The sequence below is a fragment of the Triticum urartu genome, chromosome 6A, assembly GCF_056163025.1.
Source record: "Triticum urartu cultivar PI428250 chromosome 6A, HENAU_Tu73, whole genome shotgun sequence".
Lineage (NCBI taxonomy): Eukaryota > Viridiplantae > Streptophyta > Magnoliopsida > Poales > Poaceae > Triticum > Triticum urartu.
The window spans coordinates 140,479,823-140,486,785 of record NC_141878.1 but is presented as its reverse complement, the minus strand read 5'-3'; positions in this window follow the sequence as shown (position 1 = coordinate 140,486,785).

Below are 6,963 nucleotides of genomic sequence, written 5' to 3'. Positions count from 1 at the left end.
AAAGGGGAGATTTTCCAGCCGACCTCAAAATTTTGTGACACTGGACTCCCCGTGTGGCGTGTTGAGTGATTCGGCTAAGCAATTAGCGAGTAGTAGTAGTAAACTCTGCATATTAGGTTTGACCGAAGTGAAACTTCCTAAAGTTTGACCAAGTTTATAGAAAAATATAAATATTTACCATAACAAATATGTATGATGTGAAAGTACATTCAATAATGAATATAATGGTATTTATTTTTTATTGTATATGTTAATATTTTTGTTATAAGCTTTCTGAGAGTTTACAAAACTTGACTTTGACCAATGCTAATACGCGGACTTAAATAAAAACGGAGGGAGTACACATTTGTTTTCTTAGTTTGTAGTGAACTAATTATTTGTTGAAATTGTGAAATAAATATGTTAGGCTATTGACTTTGAATGTAATGGTCTATACAATTCAATATTACAATCATTGTTGAATCCCAAGATGTATACAAGGTCTATAGTACTTCACAACATGCTCTAACTCACATAATCCCAGTCAAATGAGAATCTAAATGCATTTCATAGTTATTACTTTGTAGGATGCAACAAAAACAACCATAACTCTACATCATCCATTATAGAAGCAACATTTTGACATATCCCAATGTGTGAATGAAACATGCAGAGAGAGCTTTTGAAGATGGAGCAGATAGGGCGGGAAAGATTGTATGTATGTGGATGAGAGAGTAGGAGACAAACCTAACGAGACAGAGAGAGAGATAGAGAGAGAAAGAGAGAGGAAGAAGTTAGGTTTGTGAGAAAGATGGATACATGTAATATACATGAGATGCGTGTGCATCTGGATTCTGTATACGTGGAAGGAGAAGAGACAACATGTTTGACGAGAGAGCTAGAAAAACATGGACGAGAGGGGAAGGATCTCGTGGGTTGAGGGATTGAAAATTTTGTGCGGGGGGGAGAGGGATTGGTAATTTTGTGCAAGAGAGAGAGAGGGTGGGGGAGGAGTCAGTCAGCCGTCGTCACATCACCCTGCTTCCAAATGACCCCGCATTCTCTAGCGCGGTGTGGTCGCTGTCTTCGATCTGCTCGATGCCCTCTTTGAAGATTGAGGTGTTGTGCATGTTGGGGTGCAAAGAAGCACAAGTGAGAGTGGTCGCCGTATAACCTTGGATGGGGATGAATTGTGTGCTCGGGGGAGTGTGTGTGTGTGTTGTGCTGCGTGTGTCCTCTGTGTGTGTGTGTGTCAGATATTGAGAGAAAATAGGCCTAAGGAGAGAAATGGGTATTCATGAAGAGATTGTGCGGGCCTTGAGGTGGGCAGGGGCCGGGTGAGGGTGAGGGTGTCAAAATGTGCGCATTGATGCATGTGTTGCATGCGACCGTGTGAGGGACGGACGAATTGAGAGAGATGGTTGTTGTGTTACGGATGCTCCTCTCTCTGTCTCTCTCTCTCTCTCCCTCCCTCCCTCTCTCTCTCTCGCACACACACACACAAGTAAGGCCCTATTGGGTTCCAAATAAGTCACCAACTTATAAGTCGAAAAGTGCAAAAAGTGACTTATTTTGCCAAACGGACCCAACTTATAAGTCACCCCAACTTATAAGTCATAAGTTGCTCCACCCCAACTTAAAACTTATAAGTGACCCCTTTTTATGTGGGTCCCATCACCTTTACATTAAAAACAAGGTGGGAAGGTGTGGTCAGGTGACTTATAAGTCAGATGACAACCAAACAGGCGTGACTTATAAGTCACCTGAACTAGAAGACCGTTCTCTCATGTATACACAACGTATCGGCATCTGTCTATGTCTCACTCATGCATGATCATTTGCACATTCACACCTCTCCATGTCTGTATCACATGCACACCGTCTCCACATTGCCTTTCCGCCACAACACACATATGGACACATACACACGTTCTCTCTCAGTCACACACACAAAATCAGTATTAAAAAAACTAGGGCGCACCTAAAACGTCCAAATCCAAATAAATATGAACTGGAGCTAAATTCAAATATATGGAAATATTGCAGCGTCAAGAAATTTCACAGGAAAAAAATTGAGTAATATTCGAGGATTGTTTTCACACACAAAAAAAGGTTCGGTGGATGTCCTTCGAGCGCGACACGGTGACGCACCGTTCGATCGACCGTGCGGCCGCGGTTCACGCGCTTGCACAGGATTCCGTATCGTGGTTGTGGTACTAACTAATAAAAGCGCTGCCTAAGTCTAATGTTTACATGTACTAGTACGGTTTTCTTTTAAGTTTGACCAACCTTATATATAAAAAACTAAAGTAAGCTCCCACACGCGCACTCATCAATATGCCGCCGCCGTCGCGCATGCCAGCGCCCGCCTACTCCGGACAACAATTTCTTGCCCATCACCGCCGTGTCGCCGCCATCCCTATGCCATGAAGCCAAAGGCTCGCCCGCTCACGTCGTCTGCAGTCCCTCCTCGCGATGCCGCCACGCTACCAAGCACGCGAGCAGCTAGTGGAGCCACGTCTATGCACACAACGTATGAACAGGAGGATGAGCGCGTGCTCCAGCACGCCGGCATGGAGGAACTACCGTGTCATTGTCGTCTCCGGCCACGTGGAGGAGGAGCGCATGGTGGCTGTCGCGGCGGAAGCCGGTCGCGCGCGCATCGAGCCCGCAAACCGGGTGCGGACATGGAATCTACCTTCGAGACCTTGAATGCCACGTGGATCCTGCAATCTGAAGGAGCAATTTGGGTCAGTCAACTCATGTGAGCCGTTTGATGCAACATGTATGGCTAGAAGGGCTTCTTCCACCTCTTTTGTCGTCTTCTTCCTTCACTCCGTCGAACTTCTTTCACAAATCGACTGACCCAAATTATACTACTAGTACGAACGTATTAAGTACAGTAGGAACACGAAGATACGAGCAGTAGTACCAACTGCAAGAAGAACAGTAGTAAGACATAGTACTAGTACTACTGTACGTACTAAAGAGTTCAAATAACAAGAAAGAACATAAACATAGTTCTGCTGGCGCCTCAGCACAACACACCCTTGAAAATAAACTAAGCAACTAGTCTGCTTGACACTACAGTAGAACCAGCATGAGCGACGGCACTGCCACCTACTCAGAGTCCGAGTCCACGTCCTCGACTTCGTACTCGTCCCTCTTCCTCTTCCTCTTCGCCGATGCTTCTTTGCTTGAACCGGACACTGGGCTCTACTTCTTCATCCAACCCTTGTAGATATTTAAACAAAGGTAGGCATCAACTGCTGCGTACAGGATGTGATCTTCATATAATGTCTTCGACTCCCATGCATGATGAAACTCGTGATGAGGTTTCTTCAGTTTAGCGTTCGAAGGATCAATCATGGCTGCTGCCAGGGTCAGCATTGAAGGTTGAGAGGAGGACACCAAGCTTGCCTTCTGGAGATCGAAGGGCTGTCCTACAATGAGACCTATCCGATGCAGGACATCCCTGTTGTTCTTAAAGCCTACAGTAACGAATTTCACTCTTTTGTCCTTGAGGAAGTTCTTAAAATCCTGGCACTCAACGTAGGCATGGCATATGTGGTAGACCAAGCAAACGTTTATGTACGCAAACCTGGATCACGGCGGGCTTCTTCCTCTCTTTGTCCTTTAGATCCTTCTCTCGTCCCAGGACTGTGGTGTACTCAACAACTAGCCCAGCGACCCACTCATCCATTGAACTGTTGAACATGCGTAGGAAGCGAGCAAGCCATGCTTTCACCGTCTCGGATCCACGTGTGTAGATGACGATGAACTGATCGCCGGTGATGGCTCTAACCTGGTACTCAGCGGCGACCATGGAGATTTGGGAGGCCATGGATTTTGGAGGAGGGTTAGGAGAATTTGAACTGTTGTACCCCGCAAAAAAAACTAGGAGCGAACTAATGTGAAAGGACGGACGACTGGGAGCGAACTGTTGTAAGGTAGAAGACGGGGACGAGTAAGGCGTGCGAACGGCGTGGGGTTGCTGGCTTGCCCGGTGGATAAACGGCTGCAAGCCCCCAAAGAGTTCTTGAGAACTATGCGGGACCCACTAGATGTCATGTCTACTAGACCCATATCGTAGGCCTGACGGTATAGCTTCTGCCTGTTCGTACGCCATGCCAGCGCGTGGATGTAACTTCACTTAATTCCGTCAAACATCGCGCCTCCCACGACCTTCGCCTCCCTCGCGCGGTTGCGCCCTTTGAGACTTCGACCGGCTTTAAATGAGCAATTTTTTTGCCTTTTTTTAGACAAGCAATTTTTTGCCTACTCCGCATGCATGATACTCCCTTTGGTCCTTTTTACTCCCATCAACCGTTTTGCAAAGTGTTTGACCAAATTTATACTTTTTTGAACACCACCTTATATTAATTAACCAGCCACACCAGTACACTCATTCGATACAATATTCACCACACAGGGCGGTGCGTTATTTACAAGAATACCATCTAATCTATTGTCAAAGCTATACTTAGCGATTAAGTGTGCCACCTTATTGGCCGAACGGCTAATCTTTAACAATTGAAAATTGTTGATCAACTTCGAGATGCTCAACGCTTTCATCTTCAGGTCACGCATAGCAGACCTGTCATAGTCCCCCGATGCAAGAGACGCTACCACAAAAGCGCAATCAGTCTCTAAAATTACAGGATTATGAAGAGAAATACCTATGTAGAGACCGGCAATGCAAGCCCTAAGCTCCGCTTACTCCACGCTTTGACAGGCATCAATGAAATCCCACAACCAAATTTATACTAAAAATATCGATATCTACAATACTGATTATAATGAGTATAAGAACTACGTTTTATAATGAGTGTAAAAATATTGATTTGACATTGTGAATGTTGACACATTTTTCTAGAAGTCTGGTGAAAGTAGAGGTACATTGACTTCAGACAAAACTTAAATGCACAATGCAGACTAGTTCCTCCGTCCAGGTGCGTGCCATGTCCTATCTTGTCATCACAACAAGGTTAGCTATTAGAGTACCACTACCTCCCTTCTAGTTTAAAGGGCTCGATTAAAAAAATTCACCTACTCTTAGCAAGATAGTAGAGGCGGTGGAATAGTTTTTGAAGTCTGCAAAAGTACTCAACTAGTGTTGTCGTTCTTCACAAAAAAAATGTGTTTACCAATGCATGCATGAACACTAGTTACTCTAAACCCCCTCTCTTCTTTAATTCTTTGCCACATCAGCATGTTTGCTATTCCCGTGTGCATGATACCAGCTAAGATACCACCATTATGGCCAGCCTTAATCATCGCATGCAATAATTTAGTGCACCTTGAAATATGAACATGTGTGGGGCGTGTATGTTTTTAATGACTTGAGACTATACCTAGCCCGGCATGCAAGATGATTTATTATGCATCATTCCCCATACCTGCAGGAAGCCCGTTCGTCTCCAAATCTTTTCCTCTCCATGTGTGGAAACAATATGCCTGCCAAACTCTCCTTCTCCCTCCAGTGATCCCACCACTCCACCCCGTGTGAAAAAATCTGCATGCATGACTCTCCTCCCCCAGTCTCGTCCAATCCGTTGTGACCAGCAATATTTCCACCCCTTCGCTCCCCCGTAATTTACTCCAACAAATATGCCCACGTAGTTGTTACTTAACTACAGGTGCATTGGGTCACTGACATATGGGCCCAACAGGGGTCTGGCCCACATGTCAGTGATGCAACTGGACCTGTAGTTAAGTCAGTGCAGCTCAGTCCATATCTTACATAGGTGTGTCATTGCTCGCTATAAATACTGCGCCTCCCACGACATCGTTATCTCCTCCCCCTCACGTTCACGTTCATCGCTATCTCCTCCCCCTCCCTCTCACGTCGATCCTCCAGTGACTCTGGCATGGTGAATGGGTAGCATGTCTCGTACTTGATGTTCTCCGCCAAGGGCCAGCAGTGACCGCTGCACGCATCCGTGAGGTGATGCACCATGTTCGCCGGCGAGCCACAAAACGGCGTCGGACACTCATAGTAGTGGACGAAGGGCTCCTTGGAGGCATTGACCAGGCCGTCCATGAAACGTGAGTGGCTGTAGGGGACGTTGCGCTAGTTGAATATATGAGCAAGTTACTACGAGATTTAATCCGAATAAGCACAAAATAAATCATGAATTCTACCATGCTTTCAAACAGGAAGGACAGAAACACATACGGTGCAAGGGGAGCAGCACCGTTGGTGTTGAGGTTGTCGCCCATGTCCAAACACCACGTAGACACGGTCTTTGAGCACGGTTCGTAGTCGTTCCACGCTCGGGCATTGAAGTTTGTAACTATTTTAGATTAGAATATACTACTCCTCCGGTGCTAGTAGTAGAGCAGAGTCCTACTCTACTACTCTACTCAAGCAAGTTAGGGCATAGCACTATAGGGAGTACTAGTACTGTGATCACTCAAGCAAGTTGTCTGGCATCGACATGACCCTATGCTGCTGGTATGTGTCTCGTAAGTCAAGTGGCGTGTTGTAGTCATCATCACCTGTCCACTTCCCGCAGCACATATTCGCTTCTCCATCTTTGTCCGCACATAATCTCGTCCAATCTTCCATCCCCGCTAAGGCGCCTCCCCCCTCATCCAAAACCCAAGCACTAACAATGGCAGAATCGAGCAGCATCCGCCGAAAGATGGCTGGAATTCGCTCCCCACAGAGGTAATCAAGCTCATTGTTTCGCGTGTGGAAAATCTCAGTACCATGCCGCTCGCCGCATGCTCGTCGGGGCTGTACAGTTTACTCAAAGCCCTCAAGCCGGAGCTTTTTAAGCCAGCTCCTTGCTTGCTGATGCCGCCTGATCTTCAGAAACGGCGTGCCACGCATTATAACAATCGTAGGGTGGCGAGCATCAACCCCCTTGACTCCGATCCGATCCCCGTCAGCCTCAACTACATTAACGGTATGTACTGGGTCGGCATGAACACGTCTTGGATGGTGCTCATCGACGGTCGCGGCAGCTGGATGCTCGT